Genomic DNA, 16,557 nt, shown 5'->3' with positions numbered 1-16,557 from the left:
GCACCGGCGCAGGCGTTCCGCCGGCCTTCCGCCGAGCTTCATGAATCCCGGGGAAAGTGTTTTTTCAGTAATTTATGTTTATTTGTTTATTTTACTTACATTTTGCTTACTGGGGTAGACAGCACTGATCACAGACTGACAAGGTGCAGGTTCAGATTCTTCTGTAGGTTGTATCTTAACCTTTCATAGTGGAACTGTAATACAGGTAAATTCTTTTGGCTGAAATTAATCAATGTTGTCTCTTTTGGCTGTTGGCACTATCCCACTTCACAAGTAAATGGAGTCCCCTAACTAGTCTGCCTACTTGTTTAACAAACAATCATGTTTAAAAATACTAATATTTTATTGCTAATTCAGATTGAATCAGATGAGCATCATTCAAGCTTATAATAAAACTATTCATTTGTCATTTTTTTTTGTTAAGTTTAGAACAACTATTATAGACAAAACTGAATTGGTCAAATTAATAGTAGTGGGTAGTGGCATAAGGTAATTCATTTGTCTGTTCCTAGTTTAAATTAGTTAATTTATTCCTATATGATGTGGTGTAAAGTTACCCATATACTAATCTTTTGAAAATTTTAAGGATGTAATATGAAAGAAATATTTCTGTCTTAACTTATTATTATATATTATTATAATAATTATTTGTTCAGGAAAAAAAACTGGCATGTATTTACATGTTTAGTTAAATTTTGTAATCATTTGTAATCACTGACGACATCCATTCTATCACCAGAGAAAGGATTAAGAGAGATTAGATGGAATTTTTGACCCAGATAGAAGTCTGCCTATGACAACAATAAAGAATAAATTATGAGAACCATTATAGTTGGTATTATTATCACTAATGCAGAGAAGACAAAAAAACAATGCTTTGCATTTCTTTTTTATAATATGAGAAGCAACGGCCACTTGTAAATGTCATGATTACTTTCCTTAAGTGAAGGCATACTTGGAGCAGGTTTATTTCATATGACAGAAATTATTGTCAGACTTCTACAACTTATGGCACCAGCCAATGGCCATTCTTTTAAGTTACTTAAGGATGTCTCAGACTGCCAGCGGAAAACAAAGTAAAGCATCAGTACCCAGGAGAGCATTTTGTACGTGGCTCTTCTCAGCTCGTTAGTGACCTTTCTGATCAATAGCCACAGTGTAAAGACATCTCTGTCTGCTACCACGTCTGTGCCTTATAACAGCAGCAGATGAGGGATTCCCTTGTCAGTCTGTGAATCATTACTATGATGAGCAGTAGCCACAGCAAATGCCTGTGTTACATTCCTTAGCAGATAGTAATAACAGTACCATGATGTCATTAGTACGGTCCTGAATCTGGCAACTGCATGTGCAAAGAAATACTTCTCCATCTTAATGTCTGTACTGTATGATTTTTATTTATTAATTTCCTTTTCTGTGAGCAGCACAGTGAATAAGTGCAAGATTTGTAATCTAAAGCTTTGGGTTCTGAGTTCAAGCCTGACCTCCAGTCATTATCTATACAGAGTTTTCTATATCCTTTCTTTATCTGTGTGGACCTTCACTGATATTCTGGTTTCATCATATGCTTAAAAATGTACTGGCTAAATTTCTACTCTCAATTACCCATATACATTGCATTTGTCCTGCCTTTGTACATGAAAGGAGTCTGAGACAGGCCAGTTTACTTACACAGTTAACAAATGAGTAAACTACAATTAAATTCATTCTATTGATTGCAGAAGTAATAAATTATGCATCTATATTGAATACTTCTTTCTTCAGTTATGTCACAGACTTCAAACTAATTAGGTAAATCTCTTACAACAAGACATAATTAACACTGTACCGGCAGCTAAGAACAATCATTCTGACCACTGGTATGCAGGTTCAAGTTTTAGGCAATATGATTGCCTAAAATGCATGTCATTTCTAACTAGAGAATATCATTTTTACATTTTATATCATATTAACTTTAATTACTTCATTAATGAATTTACTTATTTAAATGTTGTTCACCATGTTGCTCAGGTGAGTAGAGACTATTTCCAGTGAAGGCCATTAAGGAAAGTTTCCACAGACATAATAACCAAATCAAGCAGTTATTATTAGACTCGTAAATTCAAATATAAATTACATGAAAAGAAAATCAGAAGATATTGCATATTAGAACATGTCAAGACATGGGACAAGACTTTAATTAAGATACAGCCATTTAATTTCATGAAACATAATGACATATTTTCTAAGATATGAAAATGACAGTTTATCCAACAGATAAATCCGGCTGTACAGAATTTGTGCCTAGGTAGAAAACCTGAAACAGTCGCTAGTTTTATGAGAGAGTAGGTATTTCTTTCTTTGTTTTATTTTGAGGCATCATTCGCTCACAGTTTATGTAGTAAAATTATTCCTGGCTTATGTGGCTACCAACTGATCTAATGTCTACTACAAACTTCACCTCTCATTGGATATATTTGTTTAAATACTGAGGTGTAAGTCCCCCATATTCACCACACCATGCTGTCAGAATGGGAATATCCATTTTATAAATCTCCCTTTCTGCACTTGCTGACATGCTGCCCTAAGACGTAAAAGATTCACACCACATTATTGCACACAGGACAGCATGACATGATGGGATGCTAATGAGCGTTCTGCTACTTCATGCTTAGCTCTGCTCCTTCTTCATGGCTTTCCATGAGAAGATGCACTTTTACCCGTAGTATGCTACATGTCCATGTTATGCACAATGGCGACATGGCCTGCATTCATTTGTACTGTGGGGAGATGCCAACACACCAAGATGGGCATCTTTAACACCTGCCCGTACTATAAGGTCACTCCCCCCTGCAAATTATTCCATTCAGCTGGATCAAGCTGCCTTATTGCATGGAGGTCAGTAATAAAGCAATTGGAAGGAAGAATGTAAAAATCCATGCTAATGAGGTGTGAAAGCATGTCAGTCATTAATCACTCTGGTAGGCAGTGTTGAAATTTTAATAATGAAAGCAATTTGATTTGCAGCAATAAAAGTATGGCTGTGCTGTATCTCAATAGGGGTGGGAGATAGGAAGCAAGAACCCTGTTTGAATACCAGAATATTAAATTACATGGGATTGCAAATGGGGGAGTTTTGTCCTATGGAATGATCCATGCACTCAAAGACAAGAAAGGAGGTGGGAAGTGCTCCAGCCTATATTATGAACATTTAATATATATGTGCATGTTTAAGATAGATGATGGAGATTTTTCCTAGTTATGAGCATGCTTATTACTGTGTTGGTGGGGTGGTACAATAATTCCCTTGACAGTAAGCTTTCCACTAAAATACATGATAAGCAAGGTAGTTAGGAGCATCGTTAGACCAAGACAACTTCAAAGTTTTTCAACACTGGTCATAAGTAAAGATTGGAGACTCCCCATGCAAGGAGGGCATGACCACACATGAGTATTATATATGTATTTCAAGGAGTAGACCTGATAAATGGATATACATATATTGTGTGTCTATTATTTATTTATTGATATTTGATTACCATGGAAGTCCAATTGGGTAGGAGCCCATTTTCAGCAGAGGCCTGGAGAGAAATCCTCCAAAGTATTACAAAACATTTTAAGAACAATCATGTTACAGTGTTCAACAGTAATACAAAAAGCATCTACAGTTTAAATAATTATAGCAAACAAAACATAATAAGAAAACATTGGTTATGAGTAGATGCAAGTTACATGAATTGGTTAAGAATAGATGCAAGTTACATGATGATTTAATATTCAGAGAAATTTCAGCCAGTTTATAGAGAAATTAAAGGTAAATTAGTATATTACAAACAGGAATTGTGATATGAAGTGAGAGAAAAGCAGGCTTATGATACGTTTAGAGAAAGAGAGCCAGGGGAGAAAACTGATAAGTAAGAATGTGAGTAAAGAAGGGCGAAAAAGGCATTGTAAGGTATGAATAGGTATTTATTCACATTTAGGGATATATTTTATCCTGGTGTTGAGCAAAAACAGTGCCAGCTTTTGGCTAGGAAGTCTATCAGAATGGTTTTGAATGATGGAAGGGAGGGTTTCAACCTGAGAGCTACAGGTAAAGAGTTCCAGGCCTTATCAATATAGTATGAGTACAGACAAAGCCCATCAGATTTACTAGGTTTGCAGACAGATGGGAGTTTTTGGTCATTGGATCATAGTGACCTAATAGGAACATATCTATGTAGAATGTTATTTAGTGCTGGACAGGCAGATGGATGTTGGATAATTTTATAGGTAGTAAGAAGCTGTGTATATATTAGTTGATGGGGTGTTTCAAATCAGTTTAGGCTTTTCAATGCTACACAATGGTGGGTTTTGAAAATGAACATTTCCCCCAAATTTAGCAGCTTTGTTATAGCATTATTAACACTTTGATTTTTGTGATTCTTGAAGATTAAGGATGGGAGCACCACAACGAAGTATGGGGAGGAGGTAAGCAGTGATAAGTGCAGGTTTACTTGCATTGAGGAGAATTGTTTGGGCTCCGTAGAGCATCCCTAGTTTTTGATGAATTTTTCTTATGCAGTTTTGCACATAACATTGTTATCCACTATCACTCCTAATAGTTTGCTATGAGAAGTGACTCCAATGGTTGAATTATCAAGAGGGAGGACTTCAAATTTTTGTTTTCATGAGACAGGGATTTGGGGGAAAAAAACAGTAATTTAGTCTTTTTAGAGCTGAACATGAGTTGTAAGTTACAAAGCCATGTTTCAGTGTCTATTAAAGCTTCCTGAATAATTTCTTAGAGGTGTACCAAGTTGTGAGATGAGCAAATGACAGTGGATCATCTTTGTACTATATTAGGAAGGCCTGTTGTGTGGTTGTATGGAGGGTACTGGTGAGAGGTGACCAAGGACAGTGCCTTGTGTCACACCGGTGGTGACTGGGAGGCATGACAATGGGGTGGAGTGCCATTTTACTGACTGGTGCCTATTGGATAAGTAGCTCTTGAACCATCAAAGGGTGGGCTGAAAGAAACCTAATCAGGATATTTGAAGTAGACGTTTGCTGTGACAAACTGTGTCAGAAGCTTTAGACAAGTCTAGAAATAAGGAAGAGACAAGTTTGCAGTTATCTCTAGCATTATTGACAGTATCTGTATAGGTTAGAAGGGCAGTGCTAGTACTATGAGAAAGATGGAAGTCATGTTGGCTTGGGGATAGGAATTCTTCCTGCAGGAGATAGTTTAGCAATTGTTTTTGAATATGCTTTTCAGGTATTTTGGAGAGGGGGATAAGATTGCTATAGGTCTAAAGTTAGCAATGTCTGTTGAATTTCCTCTTTTGTGCAGAGGGATAATGTGTGACTTTTTCCAGAGAGATGCAATGTGGGATTCTTGTATTGACCTTTTTATAAATGAATGAGACAGGGTAAGCAAAGCTGCTGTTTTAAAGTACTCATTTGGAAGGTCATCAGCTGAAGGAGAGCATGGTTTGAGTTTGTTTAAGAGTAGTTTTATATAGGATGTGGGCACAGGTTTGAAGGAGAAAGTGGCTGTGATAATATGTGGCTGCTGGGCAGGTTTATGATTAGATGTTGGAGAATCCTTGGTTAGCGATAGTATACTATCTATAAAAGAAGCCTTGAATTGTGGTGTGGTTTTGAGTGATGAGTTACTGGCAGAGGGGTTAGGGTTGAATTTATGGCTGGAATGCACATTGTTTTTAACGACTGTTAAGAGGTATTAGGGTTGTATTTACTATTATTCTGAAAGCTTTTATACTGTAGTTTATTTGCCATCATTAATTTGTTTTTTAGTACAATTGCAAGGCATTCTGAGTTTTCACGGTATTGTGGTGTTTTATATTTTTGCCATTCTCTCCATGCTTTTTTATCCTACATTAGCAGTCTACTCTTTTGGATAGCCACATTTCATTATTTGTTTTTAGTCTCTTCCTTCTGGGAGGTGCAAGGCTATTTAGAATATTCAGTGGAATTATACTGCATTCATTTTCACCATTACCTAAAGGGTGGATTTTTGGGTTCCTGTTAATAGGTGCTATGGTAATAATGAACATTTCTGATTTAAACTTGGAAAGGCTGTGTGTTGTTTTATAGACATGCTGTTTAAGTGGATGTGTGAGTCATGAGAGAACATGCAGTAAATAATGCCGTACATATGATCTGAAATGCTATAAAGCAAACATTCACTAGTCAAACTGTATCATGCAGCTGCACTGTTGACATCAGAAATCGTAAATGTCGACCACTTGTGAAAAAGGACATTAACTTAAAGTAATATACTAAGTGCTTTTTAAATAAAGAAATAGCACTTATCCCTAAAGCAGCCAGCTTTATATTCATGAGACAGGTAATAGTTCAGAACTTCTTGAAATAGTAAAAGGCTGTCTAATGCCATAATATTCTGTAATAGTGTGTTCCAGCTTTTAGTAGCTATTTTTTGAATGGGATTTCCCAGACTTCTAGAGTGACCTGGGGCTGTTTAGTGTGAGAGTGGTACTAATACAATGAGCATAACTGGCATTATGAACGGATAACACATTTATCGTCTTTACTATGTCTCTTAGAAATGGGCATAGCACACAGTATACATTTCTTCACTAACATATCTCAAGTATTTAAAGGTATTTACCTTAATATGCTACATCTCCCTGTTATTTACTTATAAAACTTTTAATTTTAATTAATTCGTTATCCGTTTCCTTTCTTAATCCATTTTAGGGTCACGGCTAAGTTAAAATACATGCCAGCACTCACTGGGCACTAGGCAAATAAACTGATAGCAGATGATTATTTGAAAATAGACAAAATGATTAAAATTATTGTGGATAAACGTCCTCTGGCCTGGGCTCTCGGCAGGAGTGGACCACTTACTAGTGCTGCTTCTATGTCCATTTCCTCACTGTGTGCCTTCTAGCTGAACAGCAGTTTCTCTAGGTCTGCTCCCATTGCTCCATTCCTGTCCATTAGTATCTCTGCTACTACCCCCAGGACTTTGACCACTTCATTGGCTTGTTGGGAAGTGAAGGTGGCTTGGTGCAGAACAGGAGACAGTATCTTGTATGTTGTCCCACACACAAGTGGCCTTTTTGTATGTCTAACTAGACAGAGTTACAGAAATCTTATGCATCACTGCAGATAGTACCAGTTAGCTACCTACACTTCATATGTTCTGTTTCAATGGTAGTCTGCCACATGATTATGGCACTGCCCCATCACTGTGAATATTTCAGATTGTTGTTTGAAACCAGTCCATCCCAAAATGACCAAGATAGCAAAATAACATTTTCTTACCCCCATGTTAGGCCCTTTCAGCACCAGAGCCACTAACTGAGCTTCATCCACCTGTTCCACAGGACCTGGTATGCTTATTATTTTCAGTGTGGACATCAGAGCACTTTTTTTGCCTGAAGTTTGAAAGTGGTCACTGGATGGCTTACTTAAGTTCAACCTCACTGAACAACACAAAGCACTGAAGATTTCTAATTTATCCTTGTGAACCTGCCAGATTTCTGAATTAGATTGACTACTATCTTGTTTTACTTGAAGCTTTTTATTTGCTTTAGAATTGCCTGAAAGTCACATGGACTGTACATCGTAGGCTTCTGATCAATTCAAGAACTGTGCAATTTCATTAACATTTCATGGACGATTTTAATTATTATTATTATTATTATTATTAGTGCTGTTGTTGATTCTGACAGGAGACATATGGTATCTATTTGAATCACACTCTGTCTTCAGTCTGAATTTGCTGCCAAGGGACTTAACCTCATTCGTTTATGGATCATATTAAAAGAAAAAAAATGCTCTGTATGCAACACTGCAACCTTCTATGTGCAGTGTTAGAATATTTTATAGTGGTTTTTGATTGAAGAAAGGACTATTTTTGGAAGACAAATATTGTGTTGGTCAACTATAAGAATCCGGTACATCTACAGGTGGTACTAAAGGCTCTGTCTCTATATTCAGCCTCTTACAGGCTGCTGAGAGGGGATCTTTGTCTGGCTTACATGGCTTCCTCATGATCCCAGCCTGATGGATCTGTTGCACATATACAAAACAAACAGCACCAGAAACACTGGATCCAGGGATTAGAACTTTATTTGCAACAAAAACAAAACATGCTGTGGGATTAGAACTTCATTTGCAACAAAAACAGAACATGCTGTAGAGACAGACATGTGCCCCAAAGGATCCCCAAACTATGGAATAGGCTCACCATCCATATAAAACTTTGTTCATCCTTAACCCTATTTAAATTAAACCTTGACAATTGGATGGGAAATCATAAATTTACCCCTGGTCTGGACCCTTGTCTCTTATGGACAGAGACTGTCAATAAGGAAGTATTATCTTGATTAACAAATCCTTAGTTACCTCCCTAATAACATGCCCCCCCCCCCAGTTAGATATCCATGATATTCAGAACCCAGTGGTTTGGGGTGCATGGCTAGGCTTGTAAGGGCCTTAGTGGCCATTAGCCTAGTAACAGTCTATGAACCAATGAGCCTATTTGTTCTCCTTGTCTGTCTACTGATACATTGACTATTTCTGTTATCAGTATTTTAATATGCATTTTTCAATTCCTCACTAGGTTGTCAAAGTTACTATTTAAAGATTATATCATCTTATTTTCTAGTTTTTAACAAATGGAAATTATCTGCTTTTTTAAGAACACTAATTTCATATGGAAACTAACTATCTGAGGAAGCCATGTAAGCTAGACAAAGATCCCCTCTCAGCAGCCTATAGGAGGCTGAATACTGAGGAGGACTATGGCTAACCAAGTTCGCCGATGACTGCAAACTGGGAGCCATAATTGACTCTCCGGCTGACACGGACATTCTCCAAAAGGGCCTTACTGAGACGGACACCTGGTGTCAAAGTCATGATCTCAAGCTAAATGCCAAAAAATGCATAGTCATCCCGTTTGGGAAAAACAAAACACCCATGACTTACCACATAGATGGCAGCCCCCTTAATACAGAGGAGGTAATCAGAGATCTGGGGACCCAGGTAGATAGTAATCTCTCCTTTGACAATCATATTGCCAAAGTAGTTAGGAAATCCTTCTATGTAGCCCATCTAATTACTAAAGGGTTCGCATCTAGAAATAAAGAGGTTATAGTGCCCCTCTACGTGTCACTCATCAGACCCATCATACAGTACAATGTCTCATTTGGGATGTACCTCACAAGACACTTCCAACAGCTGGAAAGACCACAAAAGTACCTCACCAAGAGGATTACTGGTCTCAAACATATGTCTTATGCAGCCTGACTGGAAAAACTCCAGCTGTACTCAGTGCCATATCGCTTATTCAGAGGTGATCTCTGCCTGACTTACAAAGCCATGTCCAACTCAGAAATGATGGACATGCACCACCTAAAGAAATCCAAGTCATTGCGAGCCACTCGCTCTAGTGAGCTAAACCTCGCCACAACAATAAATAGAACATGCTGGAGAGATAGATTCCTGTCACAAGGACTCCCCATGCTTTGGAACAAAATTCCTAACTACATTAGGCAGAGCCCCTCACTAACACTCTTCAAGAAAAACCTTGACGAGTGGATGAGTAACAGAAAATACACCCCTGGGATCACTTCATTGGCTCTTCTTGACAGAGGCTCAGTTAATTAATCAATGGGGCGGCGAAAGATGACACACTCTGGCTAGGCTTATAAATGCCCTCGGGCAATAGACTAGTACTGACCTATGAACCTATGTTATGTTAGTTGCATTATTTTGTTTTTACTTGCATGTAGGTTGTATTTTGCATATTACTTTCTGACATATTTGCGTTTGCATGTTACTTTTTACTGCTTTTGTTAATTATGGTATTTTAATAGTCTTGTATTAACTTCTAACATTGTCTATCTGCATTGCATATGTATTACTTCTAGTATGTTTTTACTGTCCTTACCTAATAAAAGTACAATTATTTTCAAGTTCTCTTCTATTACCCTAAACTAGCAACTCCCAAGCATTAACTATAATTATCAAATACTTACTGCACCTGAATAATTTCTAATACCTAACAATAAAATATTATTAAAAAATATCATGACCAACCATACTTTCACTATAGTAATAATAATTATTGTTCTGCCCACCTTCACCCTTAATCTAGTTGATTTATGGTGCATATGTATTGCATTATCCAAACCTTGTCCTGTCAAAACTATAAACCTTAATACCATTATTTTTACAAATCAAGTGTAACAACATTTTTATTGTTCATACAAAATCCTATCCACACACTTTCCAACTTTCTAGACAATAACAGTACATTAGAGTGAAATGTAAAAGTGCTCTCTGACTCATTACCAGAATGGACAAAGAAAGGTATTCATCTTTTATACCTTTAATAATGGTAACAATAAGTGCTGCTGCTGATGAATCAACCGTAAATCGGACCCTAATAACCACAGTAACTCTACTGCCCACTACTAGCACAAGTTCTTTATCTCCTAATAATTCAAACACAGCAAACATATAATTCAACCACCATATTGTTCCAAACAGCAAAGAAGTATAAAAATGTACTACTTAAACAGTCACTGCATCAGAAACAAATGTGATTACGGAATACAAACTAGGCATACTAGGCTTAACTGAATTCTGATATAAAACAACATTTGCCCTTTCACCTGCATGCAGTACATCTTCATTATTTGTGAATAAAAGGCAAAGTGAAAAAATCAAAACTGCCTTCAACAAATATTCCAGTGAAAGTTTTTTTTCCATGAAACAGACGCCCATGTCCCCCGAGTATGTGTGTGTGTGTGTGTGTGTGTGTGTGTGTGTGTGTGTGTGTGTGTGTATATATATATATATATATATATATATATATATATATATATACTGTATCAAACGTACAGTGTCCTGACACATGAGAGACGGGGGGGGGGGGGGTTGACAGCTGTGTGAGATCAATAAGCCCCAAGTAGATTTCCCTTCTCCTGGGAATTTGTGATCTCAAAGTTAGTATATATATATATATATATATATATATATATATAGCTAGCAGGGGGCACAGGAGTGCTTACCCCCTTTACTCCACTCCAGGGTAATCCCTAGAGCATGCGTAGAACATGTTGCTCTCAGTGCATTTGACATTCGGATGTCAATCTATAGGAAGTCAGGACACTGTTTGTTTGCTACAGTGACCTACCCATGCATATCTATATATATATATATATATATATATATATATATATATATATATATATATATACACACACACACAAGTCCAAGATTACACAACAGTGGAGAAGGATGCAAAAAATGCATGAATGTACTTTGGTGAATGTACTTCAATCAGGTTACATTCACCAGCACTATTTTTGGTGACCTGACATATTCCTTTGAGGAATATCCGTGCATCCAAGATCACACAATCTTGGAGATAACTCATTTAGATAAGCAGAACTGTGTGGATGCAGGGAGACTTGCTTTCTTGCAAAAATAGTTGTTTGGTTTGTCTCTGTTAAAGTCAGCAGTGCATTAATAGACTGGTTTCTACACAATAGAGTCTTTTTTGGTGCAGTGCTCTGCTACAGCATCATGAAAACATATATTGTAATGCAACTAAATTGGTAATTCAGTTAAAAACTGAAAAAGCGATAAAAACCTTGAAAAGCATGACCATGAGCTAGGATAATAATGAGCTGCTATGCCTAGAGCATGACCATGAGCCACAATAATAGTGAGGTGCTATGCCCAGAGCATGACCATGAGCCACAATAATAGTGAGGTGCTATGCCCAGAGCATGACCATGAGCCACAATAATAGTGAGGTGCTATGCCCAGAGCATGACCATGAGCTACAATAATAGTGAGGTGCTATGCCCAGAGCATGACCATGAGCCACAATAATAGTGAGGTGCTATGCCCAGAGCATGACCATGAGCCACAATAATAGTGAGGTGCTATGCCCAGAGCATGACCATGAGCTACAATAATAGTGAGGTGCTATGCCAAGATCATGATCATGAGCTACAATAATAGTAAGGTGCTATGTCCAGAGCATGACCATGAGCTAGGATAATAGTGAACTGCTATGTCCAGAGCATGACCATGAGCTACAATAATAGTGAGGTTCTATGCCCAGAGCATGACCATGAGCTACAATAATAGTGAGGTGCTATGTCCAGAGCATGACCATGAGCTAGGATATTAGTGAGCTGCTCTGCCCAGAGCATGACCATGAGCTACAATAATAGTGAGCTGCTATGCCCAGAGCATGACCATGACCTACAATAATAGGGAGGTGCTATGTCCAGAGCATGACCATGAGCTAGGATAATAGTGAGCTGCTATGCCAAGAGCATGATCATGAACTACAATAATAGTGAGGTGCTATGCCCAGAGCACGACCATGAGCTACAATAATAGTGAGGTGCTGTGCTCAGAGCATGACCATGAGCTACAATAATAGTGAGGTGCTATGCCCAGAGCATGACCATGAGCTACAACAATAGTGAGGTGCTATGCCCAGAGCATGACCATGAGCTGCAATAATAGTGAGGTGCTATGTCCAGAGCATGACCATGAGCTAGGATAATAGTGAGCTGCTATGCCCAGAGCATGACCATGAGCTACAATAATAGTGAAGAGCTATGCCTAGATAGACCGACTTTAATGATTCCATTTATTATATTGCATAGAAAAGTGTGTGTATTCTTTGCCTTGACTACAACAACTAGTTTATCAAAATAAGGATGTGGGGCTAGTTGTGCATTTATAAGTAACAACAATCTACAGTTTGCGTGAACCAAATCACTGCTCAAAAATACTACTGGAATAGCTGGGTCCACAGCATACACTAGAACCTGATGGCAGCCAAGATTATGGTTCTGGGTAATTGTACCACATTATGAAATCCATAGGATCCCCTGGTGTTAAATAAATGAAGATCTTATGGGACAGCATGCTGTTCAGGAGCTGTCAACGTTGGGACATAATATTCTACCCTAGCAAATGACATTTGTTTGTGACTCAGGTAGGACTACACTGGATGAAAATAGTGATGCTCAAAGAGACAATTACTACTTTTCATAGGTTCATAGATTAGTACTAGGCTAATTGCCCTTGTGGACCATTTTAAGCCTAGCCAATTACCCCATGCAAGAATCAAACCCTGCACCTTGTGTTTGTAAGGTAAACACCTTAACCATTATGCCAACCTCCCACCCTAGTGCCAACCTCCCACCCTTTTAATACCACTGGAGGAGAATAAACAAGTAATACAGGCTTTTATGGTAAGACAAATAGCTTGGCTGATTTGGGTACGTCTAAAGGTGACATTTCAGTTACGTCATGCAGAGGACTTCCTCATTGCAGGCCTTAATTAGAGGTATACTGAGTACTGGGTAAATCAGGTTTTATACCTGTTCCTACTGCTGAAAATATTTTTAAGAAAACTTGGAACACGGGTAACACTGAATCTCATAGTAGAAGGAAGGAAGGAAGAAAACACCAGAGGAGTCGAATATGTAGTGCTGACTGACCACTTCAAATTAAGAACAGATGAGTGATACATTCAGATATCGTGGCACTGAGTTGGATTTCTACATGTTAAGAACAGAAGTACTTTCCAACAAACCTTATCTAAGGGCATATGTGAAAAGGATATTGTAGGAGGGAAGAAGAGAGGAAGGGAAGAATAAAATCACCTGTATGTTGATTGGGAGGGTGGCCTAATGGTTAAGGTGTTTGCCTTACAAACACAAAGTGCAGGGTTTGAGTTTCACAAAGGATAAATGGCTCGCAAGGGCAGTTAGCCTAGCACTAATCTATGAACTAATAGGCTAAACTGTTACACACTAGTTATATCAAGTTTGTTATAAAACCATATGCTTCAAGAATTTCAGATTTAAACTGGCAAACAGGATATGACGAGTTTCTTTTTTTTTTTGTAATAAACATTATTGCTGCAACCATTAGTACCATCTACTGAAATGAATCAAACAAACCAGACTTAATCATGCAGATATGAAAATGGCAGTTAATAAACATTAACAACAAAAGAAGTCAAAAAAGCTGGTGAAGCTTGCTCTTATATAAATGTATATCAAACAAAGCAAAAGTGATCACCACGGCTAAAATAAACAGAAATATGAAGAATATGAAGGAGCAGTCTTATGTGTGAAAGCTCTTACATTCTGGAGTTTTGAGTACATTAAAAAATATTTCTGTTTATTTTAGCCATGATAATCACCTATTTTTGTTTAGTTAATAAACATTGCCAAGAATATCGACAATAACCCCACAAATGCATTACTTAGACAAACAACTGAAGACCTTTCCTCCATTTGCGATGGTGCTGAAATTCCAGACTTAAAGAGTAAGCTACTAGATGGACAACCAGTCCATAAACAAATATCAGGATTTAAAGAGTAACATACTAGATGGACAACCAGTCATTGAAAAAATGTTAAGACTTAAAATAACTAAATGGTAACCAGTCTTGATCCAGAAAAAAGAGAAGTAGGCACTAATATCCATTCTATTTACCACGTCTAAGATCTTGTTATTCCATGACTTGAGACTGCAACGTAACATATGCATATGTCCATTTAGTAGGGTATGCTTTTCAATGTTTAAAAGGGAGGGCAAAAAAGATGGAAACCTCTGACCTTGTCCAAACATATTCTGCAAAGCCGTGTATCTCCTAGAAAATTCTAAAACCAGATAACCAACATTTACAGTTAGCAGAAGAGAGAACATGTACTCAGAGTGTGTGTGTTCCACTCTACTGATGAGTCAGGGTCACAACCAGCTAACCACTTCATAGGACCAGATAAGGTGGACCTAGGGTGCATACTCCCTCCCACAGTGCTAACACTGACCCGTGCTGCCCCACCACCTCTTGTAAAAAAGCATAGGCATGTGTTGTAATAAGTAAAACATCTTGGTGATAGAAAATCTGATGGGAGAAGGGCTTGGAATTCTTTCAAGTGTAAGGTGGCATTCTTTCCCCTTTTCTGTGAGTAAGAGGCTAGTTAATTGCCTCTTCCAGGTCTCACATAGCTCCCTCAAGTTGGGAAATAGGAATCTCAGCCAAAATTGAATGTAGATCCCTAAATCTAAGCTTTATCTTAGCCTGCTCCACCGAGGTTAACAGGTACAGACATAACAACAGAGACTAATTCTAAATAAGCTTTTAGATCTAAGTGAAACTGATAGATACTCCCTGAATTTCAGATAACACCACCAGGGGATCCCCAGTTCAGGAAATGTCATGTTAATCTCATTAAGGGTAAACAGCTGCTGTGTGTTTGAATCCCAAATGTCTCTCAAATACAGAGTTCTTGCCTGAATACCATTAATTCCACCCAAAATTATTCACCCTAACTCTGAATAAGTAGGTTATCCGAAATTCTTGAAAAGACAGAGATTGCCTGATATGATTTAGGTTCATAGGTTCATACTAGGCTATCTGCCCGAGGGCATTTACAAGCCTAGCCCATAGTTTTGTGACTTACGCCACCCCTTTAGTATGGGGAACTATACCCATTATTTTGCTGTGCCTCTGTCGAGCAGTGACACTGAGGTAATCCCTGGGGTATATCTGCGATCTCCCATCCATTGGTCAAGATTTCTCTTGAACAAGGCCAGCGAGTTGCTCTGCCTCACATATACCGGGATTTTATTCCACAGCATAGGGAGTCTTTGGGTGATGAATCTATCCCTCCAGCACGTCCTATTAATAGCCGTGTCGAGGTTTAAGTCTCCCGCCCTTGTGGTTCTGACGGATCTAGATTTTTTGAGGTGAAGCATATTCATCAAATCTGGGTTTGACATGGCCTTGTATGTTAGGCAAAGGTCACCTCTGAGCAAGCGGTGGCGACTGAATAGAGCTGGAGTTCTTTCAGTCGGGCAGCATAGGACAGATGTTTGAGACCCTTTATCCTTTTGGTGAGGAACTTTTGTGGCCTCTCCAGCTGCTGCAAGTGTCGGGTCAGATACATTCGAATGGGGCATTGTACTCAATCATTGGTCTGATGAGTGATGAGTATAGGGAGACTATGACCTCCCTTGATCTAGATGAGAATCCCTTCATGATAAGGTGGGCAATGTAGAAGGTCTTCCTAACTACTTTAGCTACATGGGTGTCGAATGACAGACTACTATCAACCTGGGTCCCCAGGTCCCTGATAACTTCTTCTGTGCTCAGTGGATTGCCACCTATTTGGTAGCTAGGGTAACCTTGTTTTTCCCGAAGGGTATGACTATGCATTTTTGGCATTTAACTTTAGGCCATGGCTCTGGCACCAGTTATCCGTTTCTGTGAGACCCTTCTGAAGGATATCTGTGTCAGATGTGTTTTCTACTATGGCCCAGTTTGCAGTCATCTGCAAACTTTGTCAGCCATAACCCTCCTGTGTTTGCTTGTACTTGGAAAAGTAGATGCCAAACAAGAGTGGGCCCAGGACTGAGCCCTGTGGTACACCACTTGTGACAGGCTTTGAGTCTGACATGGTGCCAGCAACTCTGACCCTGTGGGTTCTGTCACTCAGCCAGTTTGCAACCCATCTTGTGATGTATGGGTTAACATTTAAGCTGATG

The sequence above is a fragment of the Protopterus annectens genome, chromosome 17.part0 (genome assembly GCF_019279795.1).
Source record: "Protopterus annectens isolate FY-2018-M chromosome 17.part0, PAN1.0, whole genome shotgun sequence".
Lineage (NCBI taxonomy): Eukaryota > Metazoa > Chordata > Ceratodontiformes > Protopteridae > Protopterus > Protopterus annectens.
Note: the sequence above shows the minus strand (reverse complement) of the source record.